Source organism: Corvus moneduloides, chromosome 1 (genome assembly GCF_009650955.1).
Source record: "Corvus moneduloides isolate bCorMon1 chromosome 1, bCorMon1.pri, whole genome shotgun sequence".
Taxonomy (NCBI): Eukaryota; Metazoa; Chordata; class Aves; order Passeriformes; family Corvidae; genus Corvus; species Corvus moneduloides.
In genome coordinates, this window is record NC_045476.1 from 125,565,158 (window position 1) to 125,582,788 (window position 17,631).

Genomic DNA, 17,631 nt, shown 5'->3' on the forward strand with positions numbered 1-17,631 from the left:
ACACCTCACACACAACACACCCCCCGGGCTTCACCGGGAGTTTCCCGGGACAGGACGCGCCAGGGCGGGCGGGCGCGGCGCTGACCGCGCTGTGCGGTGCGGTGCGGATCGGAGCGGAGCGGTGCGGTGGGGTGCGGAGCAGTCCCCCCCCGGCCCGGTCAGGCGGGGCGGAGCGGAGCGGCGGGGGAGCGCACGGAAGACGCCGTGCCCCGCCGTGCCCCGCGGCAGCGCTGCCTCGGCCGGCGGGCGGTGGGAGCCCCGGCGGGGCGCTGGCGGGTGGCGCGCAGGCAGGTTAGTGACCCCCGCCCCTCCCCCGCCCCGGCGGGGGGGTTTCCTATTTTTTTTTTCCTCCTCTTTTTTTTTTTTTTTTTCTTTTTCCCCCCTTCTCTCCTCGTTGCATAAATTATGCCGGGAGGGGCAGTGACGTCGCGGGGGCGGGGCGCGCGGCGGCGCTCGCCCCCGGGGAGGGGGCGGTGTCGGGGGCGCGCCTTGTGGCGGCGGAGGGAGGGAGGAGGGAGGGAGGAAGGAGGGAGGTAGGCGGCGGGGGCGGGCGGGCGCAGGGGGCGGCAGCCGCCTGGCTGGCTGGTGTCGCGCTCGGCTCGGCTCCGGCGGGCGCGCTCGCTCGCTCGGGAACTATCGGATTAAACTTGAATCGAGTGAAATTACACAAAGGAGCGAAGCGGAGCCGGCGGAGACCCCGAAACTACCCGAGACCCGCGCTGACCCTTCCTCTCCCTCCCCTCCCTTCCACCCCTCCTTCGCCTGCCCGCCCCGGTCAGGGATCCCCCTCCTCCCCTCTTAGCCCAGCCCCGGTGCGAGCGAGCAACTCCGTGCGTGTGTGTTGTGTGCGTGTGTGTTGTGTGCGAGACCCGCACCCCGCCTCGCCCCCCCCGGCCGGCGGCACCAACTCCGGAGCGTGTCCCCTCCTCCTCCCCGGCCCCTCGGCGGAGGGCAGCGAGGGAGCGAGCGGGGCACACCGGTCCCCGACGGCCACGCACCGGCCCGGTGAGTGACCCCGCAGCTCGCTGGGCGCGGAGGGAGGGAGGGCGGGCGCCGGCCATGGAGCAGGGGACCCGCGGCAGGTCTCTGTCCCCGGCGGAGCGGAGCGGCGCGGGGGTGCTCGCTGCCGGCGGTCCAGGGGAGTGGGGGATGCTGAGCCCTGCCGCGGCTCTGGGCGAGGCGGTGTGTGTGGGGGGTGTCTCAGCGGGGCACTTCCCCGGGTGTAAATGGCTTTTTGTTGTGCTGCGGCCGGCCGGCCGGCCGCCTGCCTCGCCTCGGGGGAGGGGAGGGCACCGGGGAGCCAGAGCGCCGGCGCCCCTTCCCCTTCCCTTCTTCTCCCGCCTGCTCTCCCCGCCGCGCTCCTCTCCGCAAGTTTGGAGGGTGACTAAAAATCCGGGAAAAGTTGAGCGAAACTGCGCGGCGGGGGCGGCGGGGCCCAGCGCCGGCCGGGATGGCCGCGGGAGCGCTTCCCCCCGCTGACCACGCTGACGGCTCCCGGCGGCCGCGGCGGCACAACAAGCGCTAACAAAGTGAGGGCGCTTCCCTGCCGCGCACGGCCCGGCCCGGCTCGGCCCGGCACCGCCCCGCTCCGTGCCGGCACATGGGTCGCCGGGGCCGGGGCCGGGCCGCAGCGGGGGCACCCCCAGCAGAGGCCGGGCGGTGGGTGGCGGCGGGCGGCAGGAAGGCGGGCGGGGAGGGAGGAGAAGGAGGAGGAGGAGGGAGGCGGGAGCACGAGGTGCCGCTCCGGCCGCCGGTGCGCGCGGCGGGGGGATCGTCCTGCCCCGGCGGCACCGGGAGGGGGCAGGGGGCGGCCGGCGCTCCCCGGCGGCCGGAGAAGAAAGGGGAGCGGGGGAAAGAGGGAGGGGACGGGAAGGGAGAACGCTACCCGAGGCGGCCGGAGCTGTGCCGGCGGACGCCGCATAATAGGGGCTTCACCCCGCTGGGCACCTTCGCTCCGCCGGCGCGGGGCCGGGGCGGGCGGGAGGCGCTGCTGCCGCCGCGCACATGGGGTCGGGGCCAGGGCGCTCCCCTCGTCGCGCTCCCCCCCACCCCGTTCCGGGCCATTTTGAGGGTGAGCGGAAAAAGGTGGTTTGAGGCCAAAGCGGTCAGGGCGCGGAGCGAAGGGGGGGGGGTCCGGCCGCGCTCGGTCCGCGGGGCGCGGTGGGAAGCGGAGCGGGGCCGGCGGCGGGCGCTGCGTGCGGGGCGGCGAGGAGCGGGCAGCGCCTGTGCGTGTGCGCGGGTGTGTGTGAGAGAGCGGTGGCGGGGGGAGGGGGGCAGGGTTGTTAGTGAGTCTCAGGGAGAAGGCGCTGCAGGCAATGAGCAGCCATCATTACGTTGCCTTCATTTATCCCGGTAGCGCTAAATCAGGGGACGCGCTCCCACGCCGGGGGAGCCCCTCCGGGCGCGCCCCGCGCCGCTGGGCCGGTCTTCGCGGGTGGGTGTCCGGGGGGGGCGGGTCGGGGTGCTGGGGAAGGGGGTGGCCGTGGGGCACGGGCTGGAAATGGAGCCGGTTTCCCCGGCTCCCCCCGATAGCCCGCTCACGCCCGGGTTTAAAGTAGTTGTTTTTTAAACAGACAATGGACAAAAGGAAAGTAGCGATGGATGCCCGGGAGCTCCCTGTCCGCTGCGGGGCTGCGCGGCGCCGCGCAACTCTCCCCCACTTACCCACTTTCTGCCTTTGTTTTCGTTTGGGAAGGGGCCGAGCGTGCCTCCCCACTACAGAAAAGGGCGATTTTTTTCATTTGTGAGAAGCTTTTTTTTTTTTTTTTTTTTTTTTTTTTTTTTTTTTTTTAATTTCCCCTGCCACTTGGGCTTCCGCGGATGTTTGGCTTGGGGAATATCAGAATAACCTCGGTGCGATAAGTTTGTTTCTGTGTCGATGTTCGTCTCGATTTTTACTCTCATCAAAGCAGATCGCGGGCAGTGTTTATCCTGGAAGATGGCTTTCGGGAGAATGTGTTAGGTTTTCTTTTTTTTTCCCCTTTTCCCTTTTTTCTTTTCTCATGTTATACGGGACTGGCGGAGGTACAATCAAGCAAGTTGAACAAAAAATGTTTCTGTTCGTTTCCTCACAGATCATCCATTCTAACGACGGCAAAAAAAATCTTAATGACTATGACCTTAGCAGCATGGGTAGCTGATTTATCCCAATTATAAATCCCGTTAGTTTGCGGTAATGTGTGAGTATCAATATATAATTCATATTAAAAAGCATGATCCGTAATTATTATTCTTTTTTTTTTTTGTAAAAGTTGAAATCCATAATTTTCCAATGAGAGTGCTGCATCTGTCGCTTGGAGTGTTTTTGTCTCGCTGTTGCACAACAGAGGCTCTCCAGTCTTTAACCTAAAATGGCAGCTTTAATTTGACTGGGGCCCATTCATTGACAATGATAATAAAAAGGCTGAAAGCTAAATGTAGCTGGATGCTTGGGGCACGTATGCAGAACACTTTCCTCCCATTGCTGGGCACTGCTGAGAGAGGAACTTCCAAGCTCTCTAGTTTCCACTGTGAAAGTTTCCAACACTTTTTTCCCTCATTAAAAAAATTAAAAAAAAAAAAATCACATTGCTCAGCACAGACCACATTTTAGATGTCTGGGTTGCTTACAAACTTAACGGTGAGGTGATAGTTAGAGAGCTCCTTTCAAGGGGTCTGCATTTACAACAGCAGGAGAAAAATTCTAGTAATCCCTTTCAAAATAAGATGCAGTCTGGGGGAAAATTAACCATTTCTTTCTGAGGTTTGTAACAGATGATCAGAACAATTACATTCTGTATGTTTTCCTATCTCCAGCTACTACAAGTGGGGAGTGTTGCTTGTTTCTTCTTGTTTGGTATTGTAAATGTGCTCAGGGTTTTGCAGAGATCCTCTTGATAGTGTACTATTTTCCTCTAGTTGTTAAAACCACAGCTGCTTGGAAAAAGCAATTCTTTTTGGTCTTATACATAACTTGAAGTTTGAAACAGTTTTACAAAACGAAATTTCCACTACTAAAGTATTAGTGAATGCCACAAATTCACACATCTCCTTGTCCTGTCTTTCTGTTAACCTGAACTGCTTATTTTCAGTCTCTTATGAGCTGTTTTTTTAGTAGGAAATTTATAAAGATCATTATTAAAGCTGTTGCACAGGCTCTTAAAAGAGTATTAAATGCTTGTCATTGCAAGTTTAACTGAATTACTGATTCACTGATACTAATTGGATAATCATATTTGACCAAATATCTTACTAAATATTTAACAGTGTGATGACATTTCTGTTATTGCTTGTAAATCCTGGTTAGGTTATTTAAACAGTGGGAAAAAGCCTCTTATTTGTAACCCAAAATTATTTTATTGCCCCTCCAGTAATGAAGGAAAGTTTCAATCATAGGCAAGGATCACACAGTCCTTTTAGGAAAATAACAATTTCTGGGAATGTAGCATTGTAACAATACCAATAAAAAAGAGGTATAGTGGAATACTCACTATCGCAATCAAAACCGTGTACAGTGATGGGAGATTTCAGTTGCGACCAATTCCTTTTGGATTTGGTTAATGCAGAAACCTGAAGAGTTGTGTCAAAGGAGCACTGTAAAGGTTTCCCTGTCCGTGTAGAGGGGTCAGGTAACCTGACTGTAGTTTTTTTTCCACGTGAGTTATTTGCTGTTTTGAACTGAAAAGCTTTTGATGAACATTCGCAGTATTTCCCGGTAACACTCAAATAATGTTAGGACTTTTATAAGACGTAAAACGCGTTGTTTGCAAGTCAAGGTGGAACAGGCCGATGGCGAAGCTGCAGGCACTGTACTGAAGAAGGGGATGTGCTGCCCAGCCTGGGCTTGGCTTGGCGTGGGTGGGTGTCGTGGTCGGCGGGCCTGTCCTGCCCTGGCATACAGGGAGGCTCCGTGCCAGGTCTGTGCCCCACGGACGGCAGCTCTGCGGGCAGTGGAACCTGCAGCATGAGGATACAACAAAACCTAAACAAAGACAACCCAGGCGTGATTTTCTGTAAAGCTGGAAGGCCTGAGTAATAGGGACTTCTCAGGTTTTCCCAGAGCTGCTGAAGTGTGGCAGTGAGGCTGTGTTTTGCCATGTCCAAGGCATCCTATAGCAGCTCTCTATCCGGGGTTTGGTTTTGTTTGTGGCGTATGGTGTGATACATAGAGGTTGCTAAGGTGGGAGGAGGTGGAAAAAAGTAACCAGAAAGAAAGAGGGTGGAAATAAATGCAGGTGTCTCCTTGAATCCCACGCCTTACCTCTATCCCTTATTTCCCACTCATTTTTACATTAATTTTCAGATGGAAAGCCTTTAGAATGTGCTGGTCAGTATTTGCTCTTGTGAATCTGGTGTTATTCAAAGAAATTTGTGTGGCTAGCAAGGGTACAGGCAACTTTGTGACAAGTGGTGTGTGGGTCCGAAGGTCTTCCTTCCCCTAGTTCCCTTAAGTCCTCACTTCCAAACCCTTATATATTTCTCTGCTGTGAACAAATCACTAACTGGTCAGATTTATGAGCTGGTTAACTGATGCCCATAAGTAACACAGGTGATACTTTTATGTTACTTTAATGTTCCCTGTATACATGGGAAAACTGCAAATTTTAGTAAATAATTAAACTGTCTTTCTGACAAATGAGTCTTTTGTGTGTAGGTGAGGCTTTAGACTTCACTTTTCCAACAGAAAGTTATTGTATTAATTTAGTTTCTTTCATCATTTAGCTATCAATTTAGCTTCATCATTAAGACAGACATTACCTCCATCATTTCTCATCATTTATATTTCTGTGAATAGCTTGTTTGCACAAATACAAACTACTGGATTTTAATGGAAAAAAGCGTCAAATACTGTCTATGACGTAGCAATGATAAAAAGGCAAAGGGAAACTCCAACTATAATTTATTTTTAAAAATCCTTTCAGAGGAAGGAGTGAGGTACAATATGCAGAAACATCTCATGTTTTTATTAGGTTTCTGACAAGATAGTGAAACCTGATGGAAGTTTTCCTCCTGATTTCTTTCCGTCTGCACAATCTGAATAACTTTCAGTGATTTGTATCTTACCCGAGATCAGCGGTCATGGAAATACCACGTTGTAGTTGTGCACTAAAAATCTTTCTTGGAAAACGAGGTTGGAAGGCATGATGCAAAAAATAAAAAGGAGGTTATGACCTAAAGGACACATTCCAAGAGCCCGAATATGACAACAAAGCTCTTAAGGGTATTCTTAAGTATATAAAAGCTGATTAGCTCTCAGCTTCCAACACTGGGACTTTTCAAGGATGTAAACATGCACCTAGAAGAAGCCAAGCCAGAACCAAGGATCTTTGTGCTGCCACTTGGGTTCTTCTCTGAGAGCTGCTCAGTAGTGGTTTCTAAACATCCTGGTTGTTTGGCTGCCCTTACGCTAAATGCATTCTCCTTAGAAAAAGAAAGAAAAAAAAGCAACGACTTAATTTAAACATTTTCTTTTAAAAGTTGGAATTCAATAAGAGTGCTAATTATCAAATCGGCTACTGTTCTACTAAAACATTGTAACACATGACTTTGAAAGCTTATTGGCATATGGGAACTAACCAGAAGCCCTTGCTGGCATGATGTAGGGCTCCCTTTGCTCTGTAGTGACCTATATAGCTATTTTGGGTGTGGTTTTGCTTGGCTTTCATGGGAGCTGAGTCCAACCTTCCTCTGACATAGACAATTGCTGTGATGAGAGGGCCTTGAGGGGAATGGTGGGGAATAAATAACTTTGAGAATCAATTGTCTGGAAAAAGTCATTGCAGCCAAAATGTCTGCCCTCTTCCTAATGGTTCTGAGGGGAAAATAAAATTTCATATATACGGTCCTGATCCTAGAGGTTGTCTTGTTCAGGTTTTATTTAAATATGAGCTTGTGGCTGGGGAGAGCAATGCAGCAACTTACCTGCCTGGGAGTAGCTGGCATGTGGCAAATCCAGTGCTGGATAGTTTTGGAAGCACTTTATTTTAATGTCCTTGAGCCACTTTTTAAGCTGTTCAGCTGAGCTTTCTGCTTACTGCTAGAACTTCAACAAGTAGCTGGCTTTAAAATTTCTTGGTGAGTTTGAAAGAAATTGACCTCCCCGGAGTTTATTTTGATTTCTACCTACAAAGTAAGTGTCACTTCTTAAAACATTTTGTGGAGGTGTACATCACATGTACGAAGTATGATTCCTTCTATGCAGCAGAGACAGTCCTGCTCTGAGAACTCAACATTTTATTTCTCTTTCTCGCCCACCCTACTCCCCTCCCCCCAGCTTTCCCATGGATTTTTTTCCTCTTCAGATTGTGCCTTTCCTGTTGGGTTTTTAATCTTTTTTCCAATTCATACTGCTTTCTGTTTGCTTAGTGGAGTTGTGTTTTCTTGCCAGCCCTAGATAATTAGGATATGTGGCAAAATAAACATGCGTTTCAACTCCTAATAATGCTGCTTTGTACTGAAACCATGGAGGATGCCTAAGTTGGTGTGGGAAGAGCTGGCTGGCTGTACCAAAGCTTGATGAAGTCTCATGTTAGCCCCTGGATGCTGTCATGGCAAGGAGATGGCCAGCAGCAGAGAGCCAGAGCAGGGGGCTGCTTCAGTGCACTGGCAGCTTTCCGAAGGTTCTTCATGACCCTTTGAATACGAAAATTCTCTTGTTTCAAGTTTTGTTGTCATGAAAATGACATTCCCCCATCTTTTAATAGTAGATAGTTAGAGCTGTAGTGGTTTTCTTTGCTCTGTGCACTGAATAGTTGTGAGTAGGGAGGGTCTAGTCCCATGGCAATTTTGAAATGGACATAGCCGTTGTGGGCCATCCCTTGCCAAGCAGAGAAATTTGGGGTGTGGGGAGCAGCTCCTGAGGGGATTGTGATAGGGAAGCTTTGGAGACCAGGAACTATGTGACCAGTGGTAAAGCAGATCAGAACATGGAGCAAGGCCAAGGAATACTTTAATAAAGGCACTTTTGTCCTCGATCTTAAAATAGGAAAGCCTGTGGATTTATTTACAGGGTAAACAGGATTTGTTAAGTGGGTAGTCACTAGGTGCAAAGGAATACTGGTCATTCTTTGGGAGAGAATTCAGGTGAAAACTAACTAAAGCTAGACTGAAAGCTGGAATTTTAGAAGTTTTGAGATCAGTAATAGGACAAAACACAGAGAAAGTCTTCATCATAGAAAGCATTGAGGTAGGTAGTGGTGTTCTGGGAGAAAAGTGAAACAAGCTCTTATGTAATAGAAACTGAGAAATTCAGTTCAAATCTTTGGTATTAACTTGGATGAGCTAGTGAGTGAGAAGTTCAAGTTGATGACAACTTATGAGAAAATATTCTTTGCTTCAAAGAGGATCCATCAATGTAGTTGTTGGGATTGAAATGCAAAGCTGAAATGCTACTTGGTAAACTGTCTTGCAGGAAAGTGCATGTCAGTCTGTGCTGTAGAGAATGGCACTTCAGTATCTCTTCAAGTTGAAGATTAACAGCCAGAAAGGCAATACAACTGACATGGTTTTTAATGCTCGATAGAAGGAGGATTGAGGGAAGGAGAGTAATGATGAGGCTAACAGATGTTCAAAAATCACTCTGATAAGGCTGAGATAAAACTGCATGAAGGTGAGAGACTGGTAAATTCCAAGGATGCATCTTAATTAGTTGTTCAGGGTATAACAAATGTTTTAGAAACCTTACCTGTTTGTGGACAGGACAGCCTGTCTGAAGTCCAGAAATCAGGCACCCCAAGTATCCTGCTCCTTGAAGTTCTGTATTTGAATGTGTATTGTTTTCTCATGTGGGATAAGATATACTGAAACAACCATAACTGCAGTTACTGGCTTGAAATGAGATCTAAGAATATGATTTTATTTTTTTGTCTCAGCTGTCTAGGCAGGTCCTGTGGATTTTTGAGAATGTGCTCTGGTTTGTGCTGCTTCTGGACTGAAGTAGCTGCTTGTTGGATTTGGTGGTTTATTGCAAGGCAAAAAGCAGGCAGATCATCATCTCCAGTTCTTGGTTTGAGAGGTACGGGGACTATGTTGCTAGTTCCTGGAAAGATCAGGCAGGCTTCACAGGCTGGTGTCGTGTCAGGATGACTTAAAGGAAGGCCCTCTGACGTAGTAGCCATTGCCTATGTGAGTTCAGAGATTCCTTTAAACTCTGATCAGGGGACTTTCACTAAGAGTGTAATTCTTGCCTTGAGTTGTTTTAACCGTGAAGAATTAAACTGAGAGTTCATAGTGAGCAATTTAATATCTCTCTTGATTTAGGAAGGAATCATTCAGAAAGTGAGTTAAATGGGGGTTTCTGGACTGCCTCAGGATGTAAGTCTGGGAGAGACCTGCTAAGTAATTCAGTTTATTTATCAGTACCATTGTGAGGTGTCTGCTGTGCTTTGCATTCACTCAGCTCTGTAAGTGGGGTACAGCCTCACTCATCTTTACTTTAGTCGTCATTCTTTCACTGGGGGGAAGTGAATAAGCAGGCTTCAGCTTCACTTCCCCCCTCTTTCTGTATTGATCTCTAAAAAGGTACATTATCATTTTCATTTTTGGTTCTTTTCTTTTTGTACAGAAGTAAGTGAAACGTGCTTCTTTAATTCTATTGTAATCTTTACAGAGGTTACTGAAAAAAATTTGCCTTGGTTTCACCTGCATTTCTCCTTACTACAGGTCTGCAGTATTCCCCAGCCCATGCTGTCATCCCTCACAGAAGTGACTCTTAGTGAACATACTTTTATAGTTCAAACAGGATTTGAACCTTGTGGCAGCCACGCAGAAGGAAGGGGTTGTTTCGTAGAAATGGCACGGCGGTTGGAAGAATCACCTTGTTACAGGCAGCACTAGAACAGAAACATGTCTTGCAACTTGGGTCCAATAATCGTTGTAGTAAGTAGTAGGCTTAGAAGTTGAGCATGTTAGATGTTGCACTGAAACTATTTAAAAAAAAAAAAAAGAAAAGAAAAATGGAAGGGGGGTGTTTGTGTGGCTTTTCACTTACCATAGCTAAAATTAGAGAAATGCTGTGGTTAAGGTGACTGAATTCTTGAATGGTGAGTTCTCATGGAAGTTAAGGCCTCACACCCTGTTGCTGCCCCCTGCCCAAACCATGACTACTTAATTTTGTGAGGTCAAAAAATAAAACCTTGGCTACAGAAAAGATGGCAGGTGAACGCAATTGCTTCCATAGCTCTTCTCATAAGGAATTTCCCTAACACAGTGATTTAAAAGATTAATCTCCTTGATCTCTTTTCTTCTTCACCTTTCTCTATCTCCTCTCTCAAAAGAAACCAGGATGCTTGCCTTTCTGCCTGCGTCTCTGGATGGACAACCTTTAGTTTGTCACTGGTTCACTTCCCTGCTGGGAAGGGTGACTTTCCTGCTGAGACTGTGGCATGACCAGTGGCACAACTGGACTGTGCAGTATGGGGCTGGTTGGGCAATGCAGATTTTGGCTGTCTGAGGAACTGGACTAGAAGGGGTTCTTAGAGGTGGATATTACTATCAGCTGGGATGCAGGCTGTGTGCCTGAATTTATGCCCTGGTGGGGCTTCTGTGATCTGCTGCTGTCTTCCTTTGTGTGCCTGTGCGTCACATGGAGTTCAGCGGTGTGTTCTGTGGCTGCCCAACATTTAAGATTTTTGGTAGGAAGCTGGTAGGGTCAGGAAGGCTGAAAATCCCTTCTCTAATTTGACAAGGTGTGATGATGGTGGTGTTTTGGGGCAGGGTGCCGCTTCTCCTCAGTGTATACTGAAAGCAGCTGTTTCTGTGTCGAGGAGCCTCCAGGTAGGCAATGAACTTTGAATAGCAAGATCGATTCAATGTGGCTGTGGGAGGGATACATTTGGTACACTTCGACTTCTCTCTTCTGGAGTGAAACAGTACATCCGCAGTGGGCAATCCATCACAGAAGGAGGCAGATTGATTCATGGCCAGAAATCACTGGGCAGAAAACCTGGGGACTAGGCATCTGTAGCACCTGCTTCCACCTTCTTGGCTTGACTGACTGCCTCCCTCCTTCCCTCAAGGTACTTTCTCTTAGGCATGTACATAAGCTGTCCCCTGGTAGGTTTACTTTGGATACTGTGGTGACAAAAGTTCTTGCTCTTTTCTGCTTACCAGAAATACTTGTTTCTCCATCATAATGCTTATTGAGATTGGTAGTCATGCTCCCAGGATTGTTTGGGGTTTTTTTTGGTCCTGTTTTTGTTTGGTTGGTTTTGGTTTTTTGTGTCTTAAGTTAAAAAACAAACAAGCCCCCCCCTAAAACCCAGGGTGAAATCTGCCAGGCTTTCTTTACCCCCCTCTTCTAGGGTATTCTTGTCTTGATTTTATGTTTGTAAGAATTTTTTTTCTTCTGGTAGAGTATTATACTTAAATCTGGGTAAGAGTACATATTACTATATATTTTTTTGTATGATAAGTTTTTTTGTAGCTCTGAAGATAGCTGAAAGCTGTTGAATGTTGTCTTGTGGTCCTTCTAATAATTTGTAAGTCAGGGTATGGTTTGCGAAATGCAGTGAGCTAATTTAACCAGACATTGTTCTGAAAGGAGAAGTTTCCTCTCTGCCTTTGTCCCCCTGCACCCTTCCTCACAACCACATGGCTTGGCTACTTTTTTTCGGCAGCAGTGCTTGTCAGGTCCTTCTGTGAGCCACTTTAGTTCACCAAAATGGCAGAAAAATAACTCTGTAAAATGGAGAGCATTTTGCTGTTGTAATGAATCAAACTGGCTCATAAAAGGATCTGATGAACACCAGAGCTGGTACTAAGGACAAGGGGGGTTGCTGGCTTGGAGAGCAGCAAGGCCTTTTCATCTTTTCATTTTGGTGGCAGTGAGCAAGTGGATTGGATCAGTTGCCTGGGAACCTTCATGGGAGAAAGAGAAATAGAGTAATCATCTGTGAAGCAAAGGACACGAAAAGAAAAATGTGCTGGCCTGAGTTAAAATGGATATTAAAATTTGTTTATTCTGGTGATGCTATGGATTGCATGCTAGAAACAATTTGTTAGAATTAATAATTGACTGCCCAGAAATCAGTTTTCCTCTTCAGGTAGGAAAACTAAAGCCTAAAAGATTAACTAATGTATAAATAACTTGTTTGCTCTTTCAAATGTGAAGTATTTAATCTTTGAAACAATTTATTCACAAGAAAGGGGGAGAGGGAGGTGGTGGTGGTGCTTTTTTTGTTTTTTGCAAGCTTGAAATCCTCCATTAGGTTCATCAGCTTTGAGTCAATTTGTCTGTCTCAAATTTTATCAAGTCAGTGTTGTTTCAGTGTCATCAAGTTTCATCAGTCAGTAATTCCGTGGATTCCATTATTCAGAGTTTTATCCCAACTATTTATATTTTCCTGCTGGTTTGAGATGGAATGAGAGCTTGGTCCTAGTAGGTGGCTGAGGCTGTTACTTTCTCTCATAATCTAAAGCTTTCTGATAGTGACATTAATGCACTCCTACATGTTAAAATTGGTGGAAAAAAAGTACATTGCAGATCAAATAACATGCTAGTTAGTCACTTCTGTAACACAGTGCTCTTGCTGCTCTCCATAGATATGGGCAGTTTACACTGTGTAGCTCAGCAGAGGAATGAGCACCTTACAAAAAGTCAGGGATTCTGACTGCAGCTTTTGCTCAATCCACCTCAGCTTGAGGTGACTCTTTCAGCATAGCAGCAACGTGGCGTTAGAAGCTGCTTGCTTTCTGAAGAGCTCTGGCTTTTTTGTCTAGTTATTTGTGTATATTGCCTGCAGTGTGACAGAAAGGGGCTTCTTGGCAGGTGGAAGAGTAGAAGCTCGTGCTTTCCTTCCTGTTTTTCTCAAGATTTGGGCAATTACTAGAAGGTAAACTCTTGCCATAGTTACAAAAAAACCAAACCTTCATGTAGTGCACCATCTAGATTCCTTTCCTTGTGTTTTACATCTAAAAATTCCATTTCAGGATCTACTGGGGATGCCAAGAGGTACAGGAGAGGGGATTTACAAATTCTATCTTATGGACATTGTAAGCTGCATTTGGTGAAAACTGTGAGGATGGTGGCCCTGACTAGCATTGTGTGTGTTCAGAGGGAATATTGTAGTTACTAAAAGCAGCTTGTTTACATTAGGAATTGTATGTGCTAGCTCTAATGGGCTTTAGGAAGCCCAAAGCACAGCTGTAAAACATCTGTCTCTGGGACCAGATCTTGTCTGTCTGATGAGTTGTTGTCCTGCATTTCATGTTGAGATTTAGACAAGAAATAAATTTTTTTTTTTTAATAGAAAAGTTCTTCAGCCATCCTGCTTGAAGACTGGTTTGTACTTGAAAGGCTATCATGCTGTTGTCTTGAACACAGAAGTTAAAATAGTGACTCAGTATTGACTTAACTCCACTTCCTCTTTAATCCGATCATCTTGTTGCTATATGACCTTACAACACCTTAATTTAAAGGCTGCTTATTCCAGTGGATTAAATTTGGAGGTGTCTGGTGTGGTAGGCATTGCTACAGGAAGGGCTTAAAGGGAACTTATTCGTTGCCTCAAAAAAAACCAAAACAAGGTGTTGGAATAGGAGCAGCGAGGGTATTTTTCCACTTTGGGATGCTGGCATATGGACAAGGCTTGCTCTGAAAGAGCAGGAGAAATTTTGAGCACATAGTTCTGCTGTACCATAAGAAAAAGTACATTCACTTCCAGTGAGTGAATTTGATGCTCCTTGTCTTCCACTTAACATGGAAGTATTAGAAGGCAAAATATCTGTTTAGTTCATGCATTTCTGAGTGCTTGGGTGGTTTTTCTTCTTTTCAAGGCTAATGACCTGAGCAGGTAGTTGGAAGCCAGGACCCGAAGTGCTACTCCAAACTGGTGTGCCAGGTTCATAGTGATGTGTTTTGTGTCTCCCATATTGGGATGTGTAATAGTTGCTGATTACCAAGCAGCACTTGGCAGAGGATCTTGATTCTTTACCAAGTGTTAATTCTGTCTTGCTACCGGTCTCGTGAAGTAGATAAATGCTGTCCTTAAAAGGACAGTTGGTCTGACATTCAGCACTTAAAAAAAAAAAAATCTGTCTTAAGTGTTCAGAGTCTGTATCTGAACAGCCTGCTATTTTTCAGAATTTGTCTTCTTCCTTTAAATATTTTTCTTAGGAGTAAATTCTAAACAATTGTATTCTGTGTATTGAGTTTAGGGACCATAAACTTCCTTCTTGTCCTATAAAGTTTCTTGAACAAACTCTGCCAAACAGGTCAGCCATAATATGTTGAGCTTTGGCTTAGCAGTAGGAAGAGTTCAGAGAGTGTAGTCTCTACTGTTTTATTAGCCATTTTGATTTGCATTTTCTGTCAGGTTTTTCTTCCATCTCAAGTCAGGTATTTAATCTGACTAAACTAAACTGAAGCCGAACTGAAGTTGGGTGTTGGGTGTGATCTGGGGGTTATGGTGAGTTTTACTGTACCTGTGAAAACTTTGATCATTTAGAGTCCTTGAAAATAAACCACTGTCATGTTCTTCCTGTCTCTGACAGTGGTCTAGCAGAAGGTCTGTTCTGCATTGGGAATAGGCTGCTGCCTTCAAGCTTGAGCTGCACTCAGCACAGAATGGCAGCAGCACCTTCCATTGGAGGAATTGGAGGAAGCAGGGGTAAGCAGGAAGGTGCAGAGAGACTGGGTTCTTCCATTGCTTACAAAAGCAATCACCATGTCTTCTGTATTTGCAGAGGGAAAATTCTGTACCCCCAGTTCAGGAGATGGGCATGGTCCCCACTTTATAGGTAATAGAGAGGGTTTGTTTTCAACAGCTAAGACATTGCACAATGACTTGTGGATTGGAACTGAGGATTGAATTCAGTCTTCCAGTAATTCCTTTAAGTGCTTAACCTAAATATGTTGTAGTTATTTTAAGTACCTTTTTATAACAGCAGTAAAGCTTCAGGCCAGTGCTTTGAGCTGATATTATCTTTTACAGCTGCTGTTTAAATTAGGAAAAGTATGAATATTTTAATTTTTTGCACCACTTAGTGTTGTTTTTAAGTCTTTTTCCATCAAACCTGAAAAGATAGTTTTAATAAAAGTTCAGTATTCCTAAAACTTTAGTGTATAACACAACTTTGATTTGAGTTATTAAAACCACACTCTTTTGAGTTGTTAACAAAATGAACTTAAAACCCCCTGTAAGTACTGAGTACATCCAGAGATGTACTGTATGTGCTACAGTATTTAGTATTGTCAGTGTTTCTGTTTATTTTTTTTTTTACTCCTTTAAGGGGTTACAACCAGATCATAAACTCTCTTGGAATTTTCTGTTGTTGGAATAGGGTTAGTCTTTTATACAGCATCGGTACAGTTTCAGCAGAGTCTGCTACAGTTTTGGGTGTCCTTGTCTCTCTCACGTTATGGTCCTCTGAAGTGTTGTAATCTCACTTGCATTCTTGAAGTACTGGTAACATGGACTGAAATACAGTATCTTCATGAAAGGAGGGTGAAATGTTATACTGGAAACAGTGTATTATTGAAGTAGCATAGTTGTCAACACCTATTAAAACCATGTTGCAAATATCATCTTTCTTTTTTAGTACCAGAGGTCTGAATCCTATTTCATAGCAACCAAGGTGGAGGCTATCCAGAAACAGAGCAAGCCCCTTAGCCTCCACAGCTCTGCAGCTCAGAATTGTCTTGGGAAAAGTGATAGGTAATCCTTAATGAATTTTTCTTGCATGAATTCATCTAGTCTTCTCTTGGTCTGTGTAAACTCTTGGCTTCCATTGGGACTGTGGCAATGAGTTCTGCAGCTTAAGTACACATTGTATGAAGAACTGCTTCCTTTTATTTGTTTTATTTTGAACCTACCACCTGCTAGTTTTGTTTGATGTTCTCTAGTTTCCTTGTTAAAAGAACAGTGGTTTGCTACGTACCTGTTCCGTGCTGCTCCTGATTTTGTAAACTTTTTATTCTCTCCCTGGTTAGCCCTTCTTGAGGCTGGAGATTCTGAAGGGTATTCATATACCTGTCACCTCTCTCTGGTCCATCAGTAATTTTAATTTTGAAGTGCAGGTGAGAAGAGCAAACACTGGCAATGCAGCAAGGTATAAGCACCTCATAGGCTTGAGTATCCCATTTCTTATCCAATTCTGTGAGGTTTTTTCCATCTCTTTTTTTCTTCAACATGCTCAGTATTCTGTTTACTCTTCTGACAAATCTGGTTTTCCTAGATTATTTATTTTAGCTCCCAAATCGTGTCAGGACTCAGTAAAATGTATGTAAAACAGTCAGATTGTATTTTCTCATGTGTGTTGTTATTGATTTCCTTCCACTGAATCTCATCTGCAGTTTATTACACCTTCAATGGGTGTGATGAAGGTCTGCTGCTTCCTGCATAGTTTATTTTAATTTTTAGCAAAATTAAGTTGTTAATACTATTAGCAAACTCACTTCAAGGTTCACCTGTTTCTAGATCTTTTATGTGCATGCTGTCAGAGCAGGTCTGGAAAGAGGTTCATTTCCTGGTTTGAACTGGTTACTTCCATCCATGTGAAGACCTTCCCTCCTTTGCTGTTGTAGCTTAGTTTCCTTAAGAACCATTGCTGGAAGACCTTTGTTCAGCAGCTGGCATGTGTTTTGGTCATCCAAGTTAGCTCAGACTTTGGCCATTTATCAATTGCTTCAATGAAATCTCTTGTACTGGTAAGACAGGACTTTGCTGTGGGAAAGCATTGGTGTCACTTCTGTAGTCTGTACTTAGGTATGTGCCCGTGTTTCTTCTATCTTCTACTTATTTGCCCTACTGGGATGTTAGACTTGCTGGTCTGTAGTTCTTGGCAGGCTAAAGGTATGACCATCTTTCAAAACTGAGGCACCACTGGCAACAGGCAGTGTTTGGAACCTGAGATATTATGCAGCATAGCGGACAGATAGGCTGTTTTATCCTTCAGCTCCCCACAACTCTTGGTGAATGTATTGGTGACTTGCTGCTGTTTGCTTTGGTTCGACCAAAACTGCCTCTGAGGATTTATGTGCCAAAAAAGATGAAAGCTTCCCTTAGCTTCTCCTATGATGGGAGATGCAGAAAACTTGTAGTTTTTATTTTCTTGGAGTATTTCTTTCGTATCTTGATTATATGTTAGTCCAGTGGATTCTCTAGCAGGCTTCATATAACTGGCATTTATGAAAGGACCTTTTATGACTTTGCCCCTCTAGGAACATATCTTTTGTTTGCAATTTTTCTTGCTAGTTTCTTTTGTCCAATTTATTCCCCTCTTCTTGAGAAATGTTCTTACTGATAGCTTCCCCACCTTGAGGTTTAACTGTGATGCAATTTTTTCCTCATGTCTCTGCATTTTCAATATAGTATTTTTTGTCTGTTGTCTGTAAACATTTTGTCCAACTGCCTGATTTTGTTTCTCTTACCAAGCTTCCTCATTTTAATGCTTTTTTCTCTTTGGAAGTAAGCACTCCAATGATGCATTTTTGTTGTTTGCTGTTGTTTTAGGAATGCTAAGCTCAAATATATTTAATGGATTTCATTAGCAGTAGCATGGTACAGTTACGTCAAATATGATAGGAACAAATCTGAATTGTAATATAATTTTGTGGATGTTTAAATAGTCCATGTTGTAGTTAAAATGTGGCAGTGTTCCCCTGTGTATTTCACTGTAACTTCATATAAATAGTTTGATAAATACAGTTTAAAT

General features: G+C 45.3%; 1 protein-coding gene across 8 annotated transcripts in view; it reads left to right on the forward strand.

The window, feature by feature from the left end:
- The first annotated feature begins 267 nt into the window (after nt 1-267).
- Nucleotides 268-17,631, forward strand: part of CHD7 (chromodomain helicase DNA binding protein 7) — a 133,834-nt gene continuing 116,470 nt past the window's right edge. For 4 of the 8 annotated variants that reach the window (XM_032126313.1, XM_032126303.1, XM_032126298.1 and 1 more), the window contains exon 1: nt 562-1,005. The gene's annotated coding sequence lies outside the window, so the exon portion shown is untranslated. Of the gene's footprint in view, nt 292-561; nt 1,006-2,054; nt 2,072-3,074; nt 3,180-9,638; nt 9,856-17,631 lie in introns of those variants that run through there. The other 4 variants (XM_032126254.1, XM_032126263.1, XM_032126279.1 and 1 more) reach the window with 4 other exon arrangements.